This window comes from Lycium barbarum, chromosome 8, assembly GCF_019175385.1.
Source record: "Lycium barbarum isolate Lr01 chromosome 8, ASM1917538v2, whole genome shotgun sequence".
Lineage (NCBI taxonomy): Eukaryota > Viridiplantae > Streptophyta > Magnoliopsida > Solanales > Solanaceae > Lycium > Lycium barbarum.
The window spans coordinates 100,437,721-100,460,663 of NC_083344.1; the positions used below are offsets into that span (position 1 = coordinate 100,437,721).

Here is a 22,943-nt window from a genome sequence, read left to right on the forward strand (position 1 = left end):
GGAATGTAAATTACAGGGGCATCATGAGTGTGATTTTAGAATTATCCATCCAGAGCTTGCTCAGTATGACAATGAAAAGAGGAGATGCCACAGGAGAATGGCAAGGCAAAATTTCAAAAAAGTTCTAATGAAGTGCACAATAGTAAGGAAAGCAATAAAGATCTCCAGGAGAACAAAGAAACTGAAGCAAAAAAGGCCAAACAGTTACAAGAAGAGGAGCAACAAAATAATAGGCAGGCTAATGACAAAGGCAAACAAAAGCAAGAGGAGGGAAAGCCATAAGGATATGAAGGGAAGAAGAATTATGGGAAATACAAATTAGAGGATACAATAATCAATACAACTATTCTGCTAGAGTGTTGGCATGTGGAAGAGTGTTAGGCAATCCGAGAAATTGGATCCCATCAAAGACAACAGAAATTTCAATGTTGAGAAGGGAATTGCAAATCAGAGCAAAAAGAAAGAGATAACAGTCACTGCTACATGCAACAAATTTAACACTTTAGTGGACTTGGAGGAGGAACAAGAAAATCATAATGAAACACAAGAAGGAAACACAGATAGTAGCAACCCTATTAATGAGATAGCTAGACCATGGGTGGATGCTGCCTTTGGGAAACAGATAGAAAATCACAAAGTTATGGAGGAGCAGCAAAGGATAGATAGCTGAGAGGATCAAGAAGAGAAGAAGGAGAAAGAGGTAGGGGATAATCAGTCAGAGGATATAGTCATACAAGATTCAGAGAGAACAATTACAAGTAATGTGGAAAATGCCGACAAAGAAGAAGGAGTAGATGACAAATAGAAGCATATTCTTAAAGGCTAAGAGGTACTTCAACCCATAGAGGTACAAGATTCAAGTTCATATCAACAAGTGAAATTATCAGTTGGGAAACAAGTGGATCAAATGAAGGACTTAATGGAAGTTCATAACATACACAACCAAGAGGATGGGGAAAAAGAGGTCTCCCAACATATAGAAATACAAGCTAATGTGAACTCAAGTTCAGAGAAACAGTTGGAGAAATTAGTTGGTCAACAAGAGGAGCAAAATAGTGAAGTACCTGATAAGCCACTTGAAGCAGAGCTGAGTAGAAATGTGGATGCAAACTTGGGTGAAGGTGATACTGTAACTTCTGCAAAACATAATCAATAAAGTAAGGAGGATAGAACACAACGGGAGAAGTAAATAATAGTACACATAAGTCATCAAAATAAAGATGAATTGGAAGAAGAACAAACAAGCTCTAGCAAACACAATCCTTGATTAGTAGCAAAAAACCATGAACCAGATAAACAGGGAGAGAAAATGCTTATAGAGGCAGACATTAGGGATGAAGGTGAAAAATATGTTAACAATGGTCTACTGGAGGATAGTAATAAAGGAGATGTTTCTCCTAAACACATTACAAAATCAAAAAGAGGACAACACAAAGTAAGAGATAAAAGTGTTCCACCCAAAACAGTGGGAGAGTGCAAACAAGGAAAGCTTTTACCAAAGGAGTTTCCAATGAATTGCTCATTAATATGGAATATAAGGTATGTAAACACTCAACAGACCTTTGAAAGGGTAGTGCTATTACATAGGCAAAAACAGTTTAATTATGTTGCTTTAATAGAGCCTTTTCAGCATGTGAGACATATTGATATGTATAGACTATGGTTGAATATGGGGACAGCTTGGCATAATGTAAAGAAAATATTAGGTTGTTTATGAAAGCAAATATACAAGTTGAAGTACAAAGAGACATTGGTCAGCTACTTTCTTCCAAATTTACACATGGTTGATGGACAAGAAATAATGGTTACTTTTGTGTATACTAGTACTGAAAGGAGTGGTAGAATTGCTCTATGGGAAGATTTATGTGACATATCCTCTCACATTACTATTCCATGGCTTGTGGGAGGGGATTTCAATGTCATTACTGAAGATATTGAAAAATTTGGAGGACTGCCTGTGCATATTGCAGAGAGAGAGAGGATTTTAAGCATTGTATTGACACTTGCTTACTGATGGATTTGGGATTTACTGGGAGCATATATACATGGTGGAATGGGAGATCTGATGATACATGTATTTTCAAAAGATTGGATAGATGTCTTACGAATCAAACTTTTCATAATACTTTTCTTAATCTAGTTATTGAACATCTCATCAAACAAGGTTCTGATCACTCTACCTTATTGATAAATTTGAAGGTTGATAGTAGAATTATTAAGAAATCATTCAGATTTCTTAACTTTTGGGTTGAACATTGGAATTTTCAAGAAATAGTCAAGCAAAATTGGGAGGAATCTTATAGCTCAGACCCCTTTTTTTAACTTTCATAAAAAGCTAAAAAATGTGGGTATAGCTCTTTCTAAATGGAGCAGGGATTCATATGGTGATATCTTTTAAAAGGATAGCTTCTCTGGAGGAGGTGTGCAAGTGCATGGGAGGGAATTTGAACAGAACCCTACAGAGATGAATAGAGAAGGTTGCAAAGAGTACAATTGATTAGATTAAATTTTATGCTATTGAAGAAAAGTTTTGAAAATAAAAAGCAAGAATGCAATGGTTTAAAGATGGAGACAAAAATACAAAATTCTTTCTTGCTCATGTCAATGGAAACAGGAAGAGATTGCAATTGCAAAAATTCAGAATCAAAGCAGGAATATGGTTGGAAACTGAAGCAGAGATAGCTCGGGAAGCAATTAGATTCTTCTCAGACCAATTCAGAAAAGAATCCATCATTGCAGACTTTGCCATGTTGGAGAAGATTCCTAGGATGATTATAGAAGAACAAAATCAGAAGCTTTATGAATTGCCAGATGATGAAGAGGTTAAAAAGGTTGTGTTTGGTTTGAATGGGGACAGTGCAGGGGGTTCTAATGGCTTCACAGGAAAGCTCTTCCAAGCTTGTTGGGACATTATTTCTAAAGATATGATCAAAATGGTGCAATATTTTTTCTGTGGGAATGAACTTTCATGGTATATCACTTGTACTAATCTAGTACTACCCCCAAAGAAAAAGGAAATCAACACCTTTTCTGATATGAGACCAATTAGCTTGAGTAACTTTACTAGTGTTTTCCAGAATCATTCATGATAGATTGGTAAAGTTTCTTGCAGAGATTATTTCACCTTAGCAATCAGGATTTGTTAAAGGAAGAATTATTGTTGAAAATATCTTATTGGTTTAGGAAATAGTACATGATATTAGAATTGGAGGAAATCCTACCAATGTTGACATTAATCTTGACATGGCTAAGGCTTATGATAGAGTATCATGACTTTTTCTGACTAAAGTGTTGAGGAGAATGGGTTTTGGGGAATTCATTATTGATCTAGTGTACAAGATCATCTCTAATAATTGGTACTCTATTTTGACCAATGGGCAACCACGTGGATTTTTCAAATCAACAAGGGGGTGAAACAGGGAGATCCATTATCTCCTACTCCCTCCGTCCCATATTACTTGGTTACTTTCCCATTTGCACGCCCTTGAAGAAATCATAAATAAAAGATGTATTTTACTGTCTTACCCCTATCTCTCTTCAATGAATACATTCGAATCACTATTGACTATTTTCAAGAACATTTAATACAAAGGGTAAGATGGGAAAGATTTAGTTAATTTTATCTTGATTTTGTAAATGAGCAAGTAATTTGAGACATATATTTTTAGTAATGTGGCTGAGTAATATGGGACGGAGGGAGTAACTTGTTTATATTGGCTGCTGAGTGTTTCTCAATGGTATTGAATGATTTGCATAATGAGGATGAATATAAAGAGTATGGAATTCCAAAATGGAGTCCATATGTCAACCACTTGGAATATGCAGATGATACTATTATTTTCACCTCTGTTGATAAACAGTCCATGAGATTGGTAACATAAACTCTGACAGAGTATGAGGAGGTGAGTGGCCAGAGGATCAGAAAAGTGCAGTATACATGCATCACTTGACCTTACAAAGTATCAAGGAGATGGTGTACAATGTCACACAGATACCAAAGAAAGAATCCCCTTTTTCTTACTTGTGTGTGGGGGGGGGGTACCAATTTACTATGGGAGGAGGCTGAATATTCACTATAAGGAGTTGATTGAAAATATTCAAAATAGGCTTAGCTCTTGGAATGGGTTGCTATCTATTAGGGGAAGGATAACACTGATCAAACATGTCCTACAGAGTATGCCCATACATCTACTTTCAGCATGTGATCCACCTAATGGAGTCTTAAACAAATACACATGCTGTTTGCAAACTTCTTTTAGAGCAATTCAATTGGGAATCCTAGCAAGCATTGGACAACATGGACAACATTATGTCATCTACAAGAAGAAGGAGGAATGAGATTCAGAAGCTTACAAGATATATCTAAAGCCTTTTTTGCAAAGTTGTGGTGGAATATGAGGACCAAGCAGTCTCTTTGGAGGAATTTTATGAGTAACAAGTATCTGAAGAAGTTTCATGCAGTGATAGCTCCTATCAAGTCAGGTACATATGTGTGGAGGAAAATGCTCAAGTATAGAGATGACATAGAGCATGAAATATGGTGGAAGATTCAATAAGGCAATTCCTAGTTTGATAACTAGATAGGAATGGGATCATTATATCATATTACTCCATTAGATTTTATATGTGATTCAACTATCATTCTTGTAAAAGAAACAGTGGAGGAAGGACATTGGGAATGAAGAGTTATTGAGAGAAATTTTGCCTGAAGATTTGGCAAATTATATAATGTAAAACATTCAACCAACAGAGGAGAGCATGCAAGCAGATAAGGCTTATTGGAAAGTGGATTCAAGAGGTAAATCTACTGTAGGTTTATCTTTCCAATTGCTTAGACAAAGGAAGGAATCTAGTATCCTTTATAAGCAAATGTGGATAAAAGGATTACCAATAAAGATATCTTTCTTTATGTGGAAGTTTTGGCAATTCAAATTACCTTTTGGATGATAAATTAAAGAAATGGGGTCATCAATTCCCTTCTAGATGCTATTGTTGTCAACATCTACAAGTGGGAGACATTTCCCATGTTTATTTACATTCTCCAACTGCTCAAGCTATTTGGAAATATTTTTTGTGGGCCAGTGGGGAAAAATATTGAGAATCTTCAAGTTATTCAGATAATTAATAGGGGGTGAATTGTTAAAATTTTTCGATCTGTTAGTCGACTAGGTTAAACCAGTAGTCGACTACTTACTCAGTGAATGCTAAAGTAAGGTGCAGAAAATAAATGACACACGTATTTTATACTGGTTCAGATTCAATGTAAATCCTAGTCCAGTCCCCTTGGGTTGCAAGGGTGTTCTCTGCAGCTCTTTTATAAGGTTTGGTACAATGGAGGTTTTGAATGAAGTTCCTACGTCTACACTCAAAACACTCTTATTCCTTTTTATACAAAGCCTCACAAACTGTAACTCTCCTTTCTTTTTTGTTACACTATAAATCACTTAGACTAACAATGTTTGTTTAAAAGTAAAGCAGAGCAATGGAGGGAATGAGACTATTGCATAAGTCTTGTGTTTGTGAAGCAACCCTTTTATAGCGTTTTAGGCTCTTCACGCAGAGAGATCAACCCAAGGGATTTTATCCTTGGAAATGGAATTAACGATCCTATTTCCAAGAATAAGACTGAGCTTTTGCTGCTTTCCTTGTGCGTCGAGGCAGCATTATCATTCATCAAGATTATTACACTTCATGAGATATGCCTTTTAATGTGGGAGATGGCCTTTCCTTCTTTGAAACGATTTGATGCTGCTGGAATATTTCTTCTTTAATGTTGCAGATATCTTTTCCTTTCTTGAATGATTTTGTACTGCTGAAGAGTACTGCTGTTAGCAATGTTTGGGCTGGGAAGTCATTACTTGAGTGAGCCCAGCTCGTTGGGGCTGTTTTGTGGGCTCCCATCTTGTTGGGGCTGTTTTGTGGGCTCACATATATTCCTTATGCGATTTAATTACTATACTTGCACAAGTAAAATTGTCATCATAAAAACTTGACACTAACAATCTCCCCCTTTTTGAGGATGACAATTTTAGATAATATGTAGTCAACTTCTCTGTAACGGATGGTCCCCCTGAATGGGTGGAGGCTCCCCCTGACTAGTCGACTAGTCCTTGTAGGCTCCCCCTGAACAGTTGACTGTCTTTCTCCCCCTTTGGCATCACTCAAAAATAAAGGCAAAGAAACAGCAAACATAGATATAGACTTATAACATGCTGCAAAAAAACGCTAAACCAAAGAACAAATAGCAAATAGCTAATAGCAGCATAACCAAACATAAGTCCCACAAAAACATTGTTTAAACAGACCAAAAGAAAAACAACCAACTAAAAAACTATTCTTGGCGGCGGAAAAACTGGACGACGAAGAAAGTAGGCTAATGTATTCACAATAGCATCCTTCATTTCAGTCAACGGAGTAGTAAGACGTTCAGGCATGGCGTTAAAACTGGCTTGAAGCTTGGCAGACAGTTTGACCGCTTCTGTAATAACAGCATCCAGTTTGACTCGCAGCTTAGAGACATCAGCACCTGTTTCCTTTGTCGCTTCACGAATCTTCTCTACTTGAAACAATGTGGATGTCATTAAGTCTTTGACGAACTCAATTTTTTCATCCATAGAAGAAAGTTTGGCGAGAAGTTCTGCATAGCATTCAGCAGAGGCGACAGAAGGATCTAATTGTTTCCCTTTGGTGGAGGGACCAGGTTGAGATGCCTCATAGACGTCTTTTAACAACCAGGAATCATTGCTCAAGACATATCCCATGCTACCAAACGCCCTAGAGTTGTAGCATTGCTTAACTAGAGTGATGGGATAGTCGACTAAATCGATTTTGTGGACTTCAAGTATGATGATGATGGAGGACAAATTTATTTTCTTCTTGGAAAGAAGGCAAAATGCAAAGATAGCATCACGTTGGGAGATAGTAGAGTAGGACCCAGCACGAGGAACAATGGTAGTCGACCCCATATGAGCAAGCACACGAGCCTCAAAAGAGATGTTGGACGGACCAATTTGAGCAGGAACAGAGGTGGAATTTGAAAGGGTTTTCTTAACATAGTTAAAAGACACTTCAAGAGATTCAGGCCAGAAATTTTTGGGTAGTTCGGAAAAACCAGAGCAGGTGCAACCAAAAATAGAGTCAAGGATAGAGCAATTTAGCACAATGTGGGTACCAAGAACCATTGTTTCGAGTTCATTAGCTTTAGAAGACCGAAGATTGGCATAGAATATACGAACAGGGTTTTCATACACATGAGGAGGGGTTTTGAAAAAGTTTTCCCATCCTTGATAGACAAATAATTGTTTTACCTTACAAGATAGAGAAAGCATATGGTCAAGATCGACAATCCTACCAGAGACGATGGTTTTGTCCTCAAGAGACGAGAACAATGCTTGATGATGGTCATCCCAATTTTTTTTCGAAGATCAAGGGGTTTATCAGTGATGGTTTTGAGTTTCTTGGAGGAGGTGGAGCATGCAGCCTCAGAAAGGGTTCGCTTTCCAAGATTACAAATTGGAACGGAGTCGGAGTCGTCAGAGGAAGCAGAGTCACCGGAGATGACGGAGTCATGAGAGTAGAGGAGAGAGTCTTACCCATTTCCTGGAGCCTTGAGCTTTGACTTGTAGAGAGAAGAGGGGTTTTCGCGTTTTTCACCATTGGAGAGACGAGAGGATAGACGGAAAGGTTGGAAAGGAAAGGTAGAGAGGAAGGTGGAAAGGGTTTATGGGGATACGGATGAAAAAAGGAAAAAAAATTTATGGGAAAGGTAAAAAGTAAAATATGGGAAGATGGGACGGTTATAAATTTGATGGGAATACAATTTATGGCAAAGATTTGAATAGCCGAAAATCTTGGCACGGATTGTTAAAAATTTAGACAGATTTATCAATAATTCCCAAAGATCTTCTTAGCATGCAGAAACGTTCCTCAAGCAGAGGTTTAGTAAAAATATCAGCAAGCTAGTTTTCAGTGTTAACAAAGACTATTTCAAAATCTCCCTGAGCAACATGATTTCTGATAAAATGATGCTTAATATCTATATGCTTGGCCCTAGAATGATGCACAGGATTTTTGGACAGACAGATAGCACTCGAATTATCACAGAAAATTTTTATAGGTTTAAAAAACAAGTCATAATCACTTAGTTGATAAGACATCCAAAAGCTGTGTGCAACATTGACCAACAGCAATATATTCAGCCTCAGTGGTAGATAGAGAGACTGATCCCTGTTTTTTGTTATTCCAGGAAATAAGAGATTTTCCTAGAAGCTGGCAAGTACCACTGGTACTTTTTCTATCATCTTTATCACCTGCAAAGTCTGCATCTGAAAAACCTTCAAGCGTAAAATCATTGGTGTTAGGATACCATAAACCATAGTTAGTCGTTCCATGAAGGTATCTAATGATACGTTTAACAACAGTAAGATGAGATTCCTTTGGAGCAGCTTGAAATCTAGCACACCTGCACACACTAAACATAATATCTGGTCGACTAGCAGTTAGATAAAGCAGCGATCCAATCATACCGCGATACTTAGTTTCATCAACAGGTTTTCCTGTTTCATCCTTATCAAGAGAACAAGTAGAACTCATTGGAGTTCCCATAGCTTTTGAGTCAGACATCCCAAATTTTTGAACGAGTTCTTTAGCATACTTAGCTTGACATATAAAAATTCCACTGTCAGTTTGATGGATTTGTAGTCCCAAGAAGAATTTTAATTCTCCCATCATACTCATTTCGAACTCGCTTTGCATAAGATCAGAAAATTCCTTGCACATAGAAGGGTTAGAGCTTCCAAAAATAATATCATCAACATATATTTGTATAATGAGATTTCCTAAGGAGGATCGTTCAATGAAAAGAGTTGTATCGATCTTTCCTCAGAAAAAACCGTGACTTACCAAGAAGGAGCTTAAGCGATCATACCATTCCCTAGGTGCTTGTTTAAGACTATATAAAGCTTTACTTAATTTAAAGACGTGATAGGGAAATTTTAAGTTTTCAAAACCTGGTGGCTGTTTGACGTACACTTCTTCTTCAATGAACCCATTTAAAAAAGCACTTTTGACATCCATTTGAAAAAGTTTGAATTTTTTAAAAGAAGCATATGCGAGCAAAATTCTAATGGATTCCAACCTGGCAACATGAGCAAAAGTTTCATCATAGTCAACTCCTTCGTGTTGTGAATATCCTTGAGCAACGATTCGGGCTTTGTTTCTAACTACTTCTCCAGCCTCATTTAGCTTGTTTTTGTATACCCATTTTGTGCCAATGATTGAAGCATTCTCAGGTTTGGGAACTAGATTCCACACCTTGTTCTTTTCAAATTGATCAAGTTCCTCTTCCATAGCCTTGACCCAGTATTCATCTTTTAAGGCATCACTAACTTTCTTTGGTTCATATTGAGAAATAAGAGCCAGATTTACATTATTTTTACTAGATGCTCTAGTTTTCCTCCCTTCATGGATGTCTCCAATAACAAATTTCTTTGGATAGTCAGGTTCACTTCTCCATTCGTTTGGAACTGTTCCAATAGTAACATCAGTCGACTGAGGTGCATCAGAAGTCGACTCACAGGGTGCCTTTTCTTCAGTGGGTTTTGTAACCACTGCAGTAAGTATTTGACTGTCTTCTTCATTTGCAATTTTCCTTTTCTCAGCCAGGTGATTAGTATCATCAAATACAACATGAATAGACTCTTCAATAGATAAAGTACGTTTGTTATAAATTCTATAAGATCTACTAGTAGGAGACTAACCAAGAAACCTTCATCACTTCGAGGATTAAACTTACCCAGATTTTCCTTCCCATTATTGTGAACAAAACACTTACATCCAAAAGGATGAAAGTAGATAATATTTGGTTTCTTACCCGTCCATAGCTCATACGGAGTTTTCTTAAAAATTGGTCTGATTAGACATCTGTTCAAAATATGACAAGCTGTACTTACCGCTTCAGCCCAAAAGTGATGTGGTAAGCTTGTTTCTATGATCATTGTTCTTGCCATATCTTGAAGGGTTCTGTTCTTTCGTTCAACTACACCATTTTGTTGCAGAGATCGAGGTGAGGAGAAATTGTGTGTGTATCCTTGATCATTGCAGAATTCTTCAAAAGCTTTATTTTCAAATTCTCCTCCATGATCACTTCTAATGGAAGTAATGTAATATCCTTTTTCAAGATGAATTTTCTCACAAAAAAACTTAAAATTCTTTAGAGTATCATCTTTATGAGCAAGAAATATTACCCAGGTAAAACGAGAGAAGTCGTCTATTATAACAAATGCGTACCTTTTTCCTCCAAAGCTAGCAGTTCTAGTAGGACCAACTAGATCCATATGAAGTAATTGCAAAGGCTTTGAAGTAGACACAATATCTTTCGAACTAAAGGAGTTTCTAGTTTGTTTACCTTTTTGACATGAATCGCATAAGTGATCTTTAGTGTAGTTGAGTTTTGGCAATCCTATTACAAGATCATGTCTTGCTAGTTTTTCGATTAACCGCATACTAGCATGCCCAAGCTTCTTGTGCCACATCCACGAATCTTCTCCCATTGATGCCAGGCATATATGACCTTTAGGATTTTTGACAGAGTCCAAAGTGTACACATTTTTGTTTCTGCTTCCAGGAAGAATCTTTATCCCAGAGGAGTCTTCTATGACACAACCTGATTTACTAAATCTTATCTCAAGATCTGAATCACATAACTGACTTACACTTAACAAGTTATACTTAAGTCCCTTTACCAACCAAACATTTGAAATGTCACAGGAATTATCAAAAGCAATAGTACCAATACCAATTACCGTTCCAGTTGAGTTGTCTCCAAAAGTTACCAATCCTCCATCGAAGTCAGCGACTGATTTAAATAGACTTTTGTCGCCTGTTATATGTCTTGAACACGCACTGTCTAGATACCATTTTCCTTTTTTCCTTTTCTTGTGGTGTTCCTGCAAGACACAATTTTTATTCTTGTTTAGGTACCTAAGAGTTTTTGGGTCCTTGATGGTTAGTTTCAAAACATTTAATTTTCTTGGGTTTCTATATCCAACCAGGTGCAGTTGAAAATCGAAATCTACAGTTATGATAGTTATGGCCGAGTTTTCCACAGCAAAAACATGTTTGAAAAGGTTTTCTTTCCACTTTATAGGGATCGGTTGAACTATGCATTCCAAACTTCCTTTCAGTCCTTTTAAAAATTCTAGTTGACTTATCGGTGTTTAAGGAAACAGTTTTCTTTCCTTCAAAATTGTTAGTCATTTGCAAAACCTTTTTCCTAGTGAACTTATGTGTGTAAGTTGACTGGTTTGACTTGACATAGTTATGGTTGGAAGGTTTCAGTAAAATATCTAATCTAGATTGTAAATTGTAAACTTCATTTTGAATCGAATTTTTTTCTTTTTCGCAAATTTCTAATCTTGATTCCCATTCCTTTTTCTGTCTCTTCAGTTTTCTATATTCATCAAAGGCATTATTTAGGTCTATAAGAGTTTGATCTAATAATTCTTGAGTTTGGTCTATAAGACATTATTTAGCGCAGGAATGAGAACTCACCTTACTACTTCCTTCGAGAGCCATGAAACACATATTTTCACCTTCTTCAGATTCTTCATCTGAAATCTCATCTTCACTCCAACTGCTAAAAGCTCTTTGTTTTTGATAACTTCTAGTTGGTTTCTTTCTTATCTCAGGACATTCAGATGCAATATGGCCATATTTTCCACATTCATAACACTTTCCGTCATTCTTTTGCTGGCCAGTAGGAATCTTGCCTTTTCTAAAGTTTGAGCTTCCTTTTCTGTTATTTCTTGATCTTCCCATGGATTCTATCACATGCCTCGAAATCATAGCTACTTCTTCTTCTTTAAAATCATCATCAGATTCTTCAACTTGAGCCTTGAAGGCGACCACTTTCTTCTTTTCGTCCTTCTGGTATCTTTGTATATGATTCTTTTCAAAAGCTATTAGATTTCCTCTTAATTCATCATAGGTGAACTTATCTAGATTTCCATCTTCAAGAACAATAGCTTTGGTTTCCCAAGTCTTTGGCAGACTTCTAACAAGCTTTCTAACTTGTTGTGAGTTGGTATAGGTTACTCCAAGTGATTTGAGTTCTCCAATAATCTTGCTGAATCTTGTGAACATTGATTCGATGTTCTCATCGTCTTTCATCATAAAGGCTTCATAATCGTGTCTTAGAGCATCAATTTTTGTTTCTCTTACTTTTGATGTTCCTTCATAAGTGACCTCAAGTTTATCCCACATTTCTTTGGCAGTGTCACAATTTGAAATTTTTGCATACTCTTCTCCACTCATTGCACAGTAGAGCAAAGCTATTGCCCTTGCATTTATTTGCAGTGTCTCTTGTTGTTCTTTAGTAATGTCATGTGACTCTAGATCAATTGTTGAAGTTTTTGCATCTTCCTTGTTTTCAGTGTCCACTCTGGGAATAGGTTTAGGTCCTTTTTTAATCACAACCCAGGCTTGATAATCAGTTGACTGCACAAAGATTTTAAATCTTTCCTTCCAGTGGCAATAGTGTTCACCATTAAAGTATGATGGTCTTGTTGTGGAGTGCCCATCTTGCAATATTGCTCCAGGAATTTGATATCTAGCCATTTGATCTTTTCTCACGTGCGGTTAAGCAACTGAAAGTGAGACCTTGCTCTGATACCAATTGAAAGTGCAAGAGGGGGGGGGGGGGGGGGGGTGAATTGTTAAAAAAATTCGATCTGTTAGTCGACTAGGTTAAACCAGTAGTCGACTACTTACTCAGTGAATGCTAAAGTAAGGTGCAGAAAATAAATGACACGCGTATTTTATACTGGTTCAGATTCAATGTAAATCCTAGTCCAGTCCCATTGGGTTGCAAGGGTGTTCTCTGCAGCTCTTTTATAAGGTTTGGTACAATGGAGGTTTTGAATGAAGTTCCTACGTCTACACTCAAAACACTCTTATTCTTTTTTATACAAAGCCTCACAAACTGTAACTCTCCTTTCTTTTTTGTTACACTATAAATCACTTAGACTAACAATGTTTGTTTAAAAGTAAAGCAGAGCAATGAAGGGAATGAGACTATTGCATAAGTCTTGTGTTTGTGAAGCAGCCCTTTTATAGCATTTTAGGCTCTTCACGCAAAGAGATCAACCCAAGGGATTTGATCCTTGGAAATGGAATTAACGATCCTATTTCCAAGAATAAGACTGAGCTTTTGCTGCTTTCCTTGTGCATCGAGGCAGCATTATCATTCATCAAGATTATTACACTTCATGAGATATGCCTTTTAATGTGGGAGATGGCCTTTCCTTCTTTGAAACGATTTGATGCTGCTGGAATATTTCTTTAATGTTGCAGATATTTTTTCCTTTCTTGAATGATTTTGTATTGCTGAAGAGTACTGCTGTTAGCAACGTTTGGGCTGGGAAGTCATTACTTGAGTGAGCCCAGCTCGTTAGGGCTGTTTTGTGGGCTCCCATCTTGTTGGGGCTGTTTTGTGGGCTCACATATATTCCTTGTGCGATTTAATTACTATACTTGCACAAGTAAAATTGTCATCATAAAAACTTGACACTAACAGGAGCACCCTTGCTGTCCTGCATACCTACATCACGTAACAAATCCAAAGCATACTTTAGTTGTGACAGGAATAAGCCTTCAGTGTGAGGAAGAACCTCAATACCTAGAAAATAGTTTAGAAGACCAAGATCCTTTAATGAAAACCGATGAGAGAGACTATCAATAATACTTTTTACACCTCGAGACTGATTACCAGTGATGATTATGTCGTCCACATAAACAAGCACATAAACAGTAAATTCCGAATTGTGCAAGATGAACAAAGAGGAATCAGACTGAGACTTCACAAACCCAACAGTTACCAAATAGTTCTTGAGCTCAGTGTACCAAGCACGAGGTGCTTGTTTCAAGCCATAAATGGCTTTGTTGAGCTTGCACACATGTGAGGAGTGATTAGGATCCTTAAATCCAGTGGGCTGTCGCATATAAACCACCTCTTCTAATCGACCTTGAAGAAATGCATTATTTACGTCTAGTTGATGGATGGGCCAGCTACGTTGTGTAGCAATAGCAAGAACTAATCGGACATTAGCTAGCTTGACTACCGGGCTGAAGGTTGAATGATAGTCCAAACCCGGACGTTGTGTAAATCCTTTAGCAACTAGACGAGCCTTATACCTGTCAATCGAACCATCAGGATGATGCTTTATACGAAATAGCCACTTACAACCAACCACATTCATAGAAGGATTGAATGGTACCAAATCCCATGTCCGATTTCGAACTAGCGCATCGAACTCAGATTTCATAGCTTGTCTCCATTGAGGATGAGGGTGGGCTTGTCTGTATGTGCTAGGTATGAAGGATGGAGAGGATTGGATAGTGACATTGAATTGTTTCGGTTTAAGACTGTTGGTTTTAGAACGGGTGACCATGGGATGTGAAAGTAGTTTGGTTGTAGCAGGAACTTGTGGGGCAGATGGGTTGGAAACCACTGTGGGTTGTGAATTGAGGGGCTCGGATAGTGAAGACGGTGAGTTTCTACGTTGGTAAGTGAGTAAGGGGCGGTTTGGGGGAGGTCTAGAATCTAAGGGGAAAGGTGTGGTGGGCTGGGGCTAAGAAGTAGACAGTTGGGGTGCTGCAACTAATGGTACTGATGGTTGAATTTGAATCGGCAATGAAGACTGAGAATTACCTGAGTCGATGGAGGCGCTGTGGGTTGGAGAGGAGAGCGGGAGTGAACGCATAGGCAGCGACACAACTGGATCTGGAAGCTGATAAGAAGCATTTGAATCCAAAGATTTATCCTTCGAAGGTTGTTCCACAAAACAGTTTTCCCAAGCTAACATCAGTTGTATTTTTATTCTTCAAGTGAGAAAACAGATTTTCAAAAGGGAAATTGTCTTCCAAAAATAGAGCATCTCTGGACAAGTAAATTTTTGAATTTATAGGATCAAAACATTGGTGGCAGTAATATTTATTTGAAAATCCTAAATAAACACATGGAGTCGAACGGGGCTCTAATTTATTCCTAGCATAAGGTTTAAGCCACGGGTAGCATAAACAACCGAAAACTTTAATGGAATCATACTTAGGTGCATCTTGAAATAAAATCTCATATGGACACTTACCTTTTAAATTTGGAGTGGTCAGTCTATTTATAAGATAGACTGCTTGTTGACAAGCAAAACTCCAAAAGGATGATGGTAATGAAGCTTGATGTAAAAAAGTTCTGGCAGTCTCAATAACATGTATAGATCCATCGAGATGGCCATAGATATTATGACCACGCATAAGCATTGACACTTGAGCTTTCCACAGAGAGAAGTTGTGGCTGCCAGCTAATTTGATGGGCAACTGTGTGACAGAATTGAACTGCACAATAGTGGTGTTGTTAGCATCAGAATTGACCACAGAAACATTAGGAGCCATTGCAGTTGATGAATGTGTGAGTTATAAGAGAATGGACTCGTGAGAATTAGAGAGGCGCTGATACCATAAAGAGTAGAGTGAAAAAGAATGAATCGATGCAATTTTATTAACTTGTACAGCAGTATATAAAGGGCTATACCCTACTGATACATAGAGTCCTAAATGGATACAAAGTCTGTACATGATAACTATAGTATAACAGAAAAACAATTTAAAGAGAACTAAATAAACGGAAGTGATAGAGATAAACTCTATCTCTAACAAACAGAAAAACAATTTAAAAGAAAATAACTAAAACCCCAGGGAAATTATCATCAGTCGTTATTAGTAGTAAATTGAAGCCCACCGCCAAGGGAAGACGGAACAAATAGAACTTTGTTACTGTCTATCTTCTTGTTATCTCCTTTATCTCAGCTTTATACTGGAGTTGTGTTAAGAGGACCCTATCCACCTTCTTCACAGACACGGCTGATTCCACCTTCTTCTCTAGCTTCCGCTTTTTGTAGATGACACGCATGCCGCTATCCCCTTCAGGCGATTTCATCCAATTTGAAATCTTGAGAACATCTACATAAATCAATCCAAGATCTTAAATTTGTGAGTGACACTTCACTAGCTATACTTAGTACTGACCATAAACAGGATATTAGTGTGTCAATACAGGATTTAAGTTATATATTCAACCATGTAATAGTTATTTACACCATCAGGCATCAGTTATATCTAATTACCAAATAACGCTTCTGAAAATATTGCTATGTATAAAGTTACTTACTATAGACATTTATGTACTCCGTCACTCAGAACTTCAGAACAGGTCTACATATCATATCTCATTAAAATAATTTCAAATGTAACTATCCAGAAAAACAAATTTAGTAACTTGAAATTTGTTAACATAACAAGGAAGGAATAATTTTCAGGATAGTGGAAAAATACTGAAAGAAAATAAATTAAGGAAAATGCTTGGGTCCAGGTTGTATTCTCATAAGATCCTATTCTAGTCCTCTTCATCCTACAGATATCAGTTCTATGTTACAATACCGATCAATTCTGTTAATATGGACCATATTGCGCACTCCATATTCAGATTGCAAGGCAGTATAACCCGTCAAAATCATGATTTTAACAACATATATAGGTTACTCTCATTTTAGAAATAGACAGAAGAAGATATGCATACTTGTTTACATATGCTTATATCTATGTTAGATACATGTTTGACTAGTTACATGAGTAGGGTTCTGATATAAACTATATATGATATGTGCTACTTCCAAAATATATAACTGTAAGTTCCATCGGTTGTAGCTAATCATATTGACAAATAACCACCTAAAAGCAGTGGATTACATAGTTTATCCTGGTAAAAGATACTTAAAACCTATGACAGGATGATTCATCTTATGAGGAATTCTCTCATGCACACTAACCAAATAGAGATTGGCAATTCTCATCCACTATTAGTGATCCTTATATATCGAGAAAAAACCCAAAAATACTCCACTATCTTAGGATTTGGGTTTAAAATAAACCTGTTTCTTTCAAATGAAGCACTAATAGTCCACATTATTTGAAAAGTGGTGCCCTTTAAATCTTAAACCAAACGACTAAGGTTTTTATATTGTTGTTGATAAGGTAGGGTAAAAATATGACTCAGGTTTTTCACAAAAGCCGGCCTCATTTGTGCCTCATTTGGTCAATAGTGATTTGTGCCTGTGTTGTTGTAACATGTAAATTGCAAAATGAGCATCTTATAGCATGAAAATATGCTGTTTCCATAGTGAAATGTACCATTTATTTTTCCATGTAATGGATTGCACGAATGAATGAATAATACTATGCTTTAGTTGTTTAGTTTCCAAATTCCGTTCTAGGCGCAGAATGTATGCTACTAGTATTTGAAATTTGTAATCCAAATACTTTATGAAAGAACTAACCATAGGACTTCAATTCTCAAGAGATTTTCAACGAACTGAAACTTCGTTTATGGCCAATCAGTGCAGAAAAAAAAAATGGCTAGACCACTTCGTACAACAACAGCACAGCAGCATGACTTTCATTAGCTAGACCAGTGCACAAAAAAAAAAAAACTGATTGCAGCACCACTTCATTCAAAATGTATCATAGCACTAAAAACTGACAGCAAAAATAGCACCTCATGAAAATGCAGCACAGTAGCAGCACCAAAAATCTGATAGCAGCACCTGAAAAATGCACAAGTAAGCAGTCGAATAAGGCTAGGATACCATCCATCAACATTTGAACACATATTAGCACCAGATAAAAGCTAAGTTATCAGTAATCCATATTAACTTTGTTGTAGTGTTGAGAGTATATGCACCAGAATCTATTTCAACTGCTGCTGCTTCTCGTCCAACTTCTTCTTGTCCTCCTTCAAGTTATCCCCCTCTAAGCTGGATCATTATCGAATACATGTAGTTAAATGAAAAGAAAGCATCAAAAATCACCAGCTTACACAAAAACCACTTCAAGTTTCAAAATATCAAAGTTTTGTTTTGCTTGAGAGAATAAAATAGGATGCATAAAGATACCCAAGCATAGTAGTTATCTGAAAAACAGGAGGAATAAAATAAACTAAAAGCTTTGCAACATTGTTCCAAAAATAGAACAATCAAATGATGTGCAACACACAACAGTCTCTCTCTCTCTCTTTGTTTTTTTTTTTTTTTTTTTTTTTGCCTCAAAAGGAAATTTAGTACTTAACATAAAGGATAGATTTTCCTCGAGAACGTGGATCCTTGAGAAATCCATTACAACAACAACATTAGATACAAATGGAGTATACAAGATCTCCCTGCTTGGTAGTTCCATAGTCATCCATAGTCTGCTAACATGATGCTTGAGTGTTAGGCCATGCATGTTTTTTCAAACATTTGAAAAAATAGCGCCTGGTTAGGAACTCGGTTCGTTATTTCAAGTGCAACTTGAAATGTAGGATTTGAAGTTTGAAAAACAAATTCAGAAGTATCTTCAATTCTTTTTTTTTTTTTTCATTTCCAAACACAACATTTTTCAAATATCTTTTTAACATCACCTTCAAATACTTCTTTTTCAAATCTCAACTATATCATGTTCAAACAGCATAGTACTATGGTAGAAAGCCCAACTTAGATAGAAGTAATGAACGATTATGAACAAACAGAAAGACAACAATCATATTACTTGTGGGCGCCCAATTTGCGACGGATTGCCGCCTTGATAGCAGCATTCACCGCTTTTGTTTCTCCACCAATTGCAGCCAAGTCACTCCGAAGTTTCTCAATTTGGCCAAGATCTCCCGCCTCAGCTAACTTAATAATGTGCTTTTCAAGATAGTCTCTAAGCGCGCGGCCAGCAACTTGATTCTGTGGGATAAAAGCCGCTATCTTCAGGTTGCGCACTTTTTTCACCATACTTCTCCGTCGCCATTTCTATTGCACAATCTGTTCACGGCATTGGAACCTTACCACTACTTGTGACCTCACTAGCATACATGTCATAAGACTCTTTGCCAAGGATATAAGTACTTTGCTCCTTGAAGTAGCATGCAGGAAAGAATGATAGCCTCAGCTGGTTCAGTTGACAGAGTTTTTCCCCTTCTAACCGTTGCATCTCCAGACGCAAGCGGTTAATCTCCTGGTCATAGCGGCTCCTAGTCTCCTTTGTCTTAGCTTTATAATCTTGGAATTGTGTCGAGAGAATCTGCACTAATATACCTGAAGGAAATATTCGTCAACCCTAGAAATAAAATAAATAAAATGAAAAGAAGAAAATAAGCGGAGACACAACTATTAGTAATAGGTGTGTCATTTAAACAAGAAGTGCCTTGTTTAAATAGGAATCCTCTCCTCCTTTAACCATGACTTTTCCTTGTACGAACAATATAGAGAACTCTCTTCTTCCTCCCAAAAGTTCTTCGCGGAAGATTCAAAGAAGAACGGTGGCAATCTTCTATGAATTTTGAAACTTTTTCTGTAACTAAGGCACGCTCATAGACTGGTTAGTTCGATACAGTTCATGTTTTTATATGCGCGTGATTGTACTGTGACTAGTCAAACAAATACGGATGATCCTGCAAACTAAGTGTTTGATTCAGTTCTTCAATACCTTCATTCACAGAATTATCATGATCTAGCTTCTTCCTCTTGTTGATGCCGCGGACAGTACAGTAAACACCTTGAGGTGACTTCATCCATTTGGATATCTTTAAAACATCAGCCACAGACAGATTAGAGGGTCGATTAGTATAACAACCACAAACCCCAGCTTGGATGGCATCCCAAACTGTCCTCTTCAACACTGCAGGATCGGAAATGCTCAAGAACACTTGGTAAGACGAATGTAGTTTTGAACAGTCAGGCCCAAGGTGTTGACAGCAATGGGTGTGTATAAGGATGTGTCGCACATCAGATGGATGAGGGGCTTGACTGCCTCCTGCAACTGAGCCTCCAATACTTTTTCACCTGCTTCAACAGCGGTCTGGTCTTGAGTAGAAGGGGAACCTGCAATAATAGTTTGTAAAGAAACAAAGAAAGAAGACAGAAGATCAAAGGGTGTAGAAACGATGCTGCAGCCTCAGTTGTTATATACGACTAATCACTCTTGACACTAAGTAATGATTTACTAGTCACTGAACTGTCTTACATTGGGAACTATCAAGGAATAACAAGTCTCTGTTACAAGCCTCTTAACAACTTCAACGTCCTCAAATCTTTTCAGAAAACCAAAAGTCTAGGTTAAAGACAGTGACAGCTGTCGTGTATTGATAACACCCTATCAGTAAATTTTCTTAAACTTGAAAAGCATTCACCTCCAGCTAATCAAAAACCACCAAAGAGAAATTTTCATTATGAAACAAGCTTAATTCTAATGCACTGGCAACAAGACCTACAACGAAAAACAAAAGTTTTGCAAGCAATGTGAGGAAAAACGGATATTAGCAATTTCAGGTTCTAATCACAGTCTCAATACCACACAATCGGCTCCGCTGAGCGGTGCAGAAATTGACAATGGATGTATCAAAGAACAGATTTTTTAAAACTTTCTTAAACAATGAATCCCCCTTTCCCAGTTCATGTGCAAGAAGGGAACAACAACCGAATTTGAAGGACAAAAACATAAGCGTTACAACTGACTTGTAATTTTCAAAGTCACAAAGTTACTCAGTAGATTAAATCATTACAAGCAGTGGCGGATCTAAGGTTTTAACTATACGTTTCCAGGAACCCAGTAGCTTTTGCTCATACCTATATATGTACTCATAGTTCCATTAAACATTCACTAATATTTGGTGTTGAACCCAGATACCATTGCATATTAGTTTGACATTGCTATAGGAACTCATAAACTTCAAATCACTAAATCCACCTCTGATTACAAGCATTGCTACAACAATCGTCACAACACTACCATAGCCAAAAGTATCTGCTTCATCACATACTCTATTATTTCCAAAATTGTATGGCCAAAGTCTACAGACCCATCATTATCCATATTAGCAAACTATAACAAACATAGACACCGAAAACAGAAAAACGGGATAACAATTATAAATTGCGAGATTCAGATGGGAAGAATAATACTTTCAGAAAGTTTCTGATGACATGCATAAAGTTGAAAGAAATTAAGGAATAACAAGTCTCCCAAAAGGGAAGTTTCATCATTGACTAAGAATATGTGCAGATTTATTCTCTGGATATTAGCGTGAAGGAAATGTTGGAAATCTTACGGAAAAATACTTCATCACTAACAAATGTAGGACTTCTCTTCATCACGAACACTTGACGGGACTTCTCTTCATCACGAACACTTGCAGAAACTTCTTCTAAGCTTGAGGAAAATACTTGATCACGAACACTTGTAGAGAATTCTTCGTAGCTTGAGGCATGCCAATGGCACTATCCTTAAGGATATTTCACCCGGTATGGGTGTATCCTCAGGATTCAACAAGCTCTTCTAGTACAAAACTAGGAGCCAGAATCTAACAAAGATTTCACAAAATAATAACCCAGCAAAAGAAATAATAATAAGAAGAAATATTTGCTCTTTATATTTTTTCTGTCACTTATATGATGATACAAGATCATATATATATACTCCAAGAAAGAGATGATTTCTAATAGTCTTTGTCATCTGCCAACGTTCCAAATATTTAATAGGAAGTAAAAGCCATAAAGCAACACATTGAACCGTAAGATACGTTGGGCAGTAAATACATTTGATCAAGAAAAATGTTATTATCAAATGATGTGACCGTTTGGCAATAGCCATATTTTATCAAATGAATGGTGTCATTTAAGACTAATAAAATAGTAATAAATCTTTGTACTAAAATTCATTGACCAATTGACCGACCTCATTATTTTGAGATACCAGAAAATAATATTTTTCTAACAGGAAATGTCTACATTCATCCACTTAATGCGCCATAATAACCATATAAATGTCTTTATTTCTAGTCTTTATCAGAATTATGACAATATATATTCACTCTTTATAACCTCCTAATCGTCTTCACCTATATATACCCACGTTCATTCCTCTTGCGAGAAACACTAAGTATACCGAAAATACTCTTCTTTTTTCTGCTGGGTTTTCTATCAAAATAAATCAAACTGCTAGTTTTATACTAGAAGAGTTTGTTGAAAAATTCTTTAGACAGTGTCTTGACACACATCAAACTACGATAATTTCCGAAGTATTTTTCGTAAGAAGTCCAACAATACCTTCATTCACAGAGTTATCATGATCTAGCTTCTGCCTCTTGTTGATGCTGCGGACAGTACAGTAAACACCCTCAGGCGATTCCATCCATTTTGATATCTTTAAAACATCAGCCACAGTCAGATTACATGGCGGATGAGTATAACAATCACATACACCAGCTTGGATGGCACACCAAACTGTCCTCTTCAGCACCGCAGGATCAGAAATACTCAAGAATACCTTCGTTAAACGAATGTAGTTTTGAACAGTCAGGCCCAAGGTGCTCACGGCAACGGATATGAATAGGGATGTGTCGCACATCAGATGGATGAGGGGCTTGACTGAAACGACTTATTAGTAGATTAATAGAGCACTTCGGAATGGCATATACATCACATATCCTGGATCAGGTAAAAACTCTAGGGTTCCAACAAGCTACTGCTACATCCATCTCATTAGGAATTAATGATCTTTTAACACTACCTTCTAAGGGATGGCTAGTTCAAGATGCTGAACAACACCTCCTTTAACTCAGCCTCCAATACTGTCTGATCTTGAGTATAAGTGGCACCTGCCATAATTGTTTGTAGTAACAAACAATGAAAGAAAACAGAAGATCAAAGCAAAAGATGGTGTAGAAACAGTGCTGCAGCTTCAGTTGTGCAGAGAAAATAGTACTCCTAGAGTTATACTCCCTCCATTCCAAAATAAGTGTCCGGCTTTTTATTTTGTTCCACAATAAGTGATATTTTAGGATTTTAAGAATAAATTAATTCTATTATTCCAAATTT

The 22,943-nt window shown here is 37.0% G+C and overlaps 1 long non-coding RNA gene across 1 annotated transcript; it reads right to left on the minus strand.

Moving 5' to 3' along the window:
• Positions 1-15,524: 15,524 nt before the first annotated feature.
• On the minus strand, positions 15,525-21,489 carry LOC132605180 (uncharacterized). The gene is made up of 6 exons (XR_009569088.1): positions 21,176-21,489; positions 19,555-19,949; positions 18,631-19,163; positions 17,789-17,861; positions 17,603-17,651; positions 15,525-16,011 (listed from the first exon to the last, which is right to left on the minus strand). It is a non-coding gene; the product is annotated as an uncharacterized LOC132605180 (long non-coding RNA).
• Between the last annotated feature and the right edge of the window lie 1,454 nt (positions 21,490-22,943).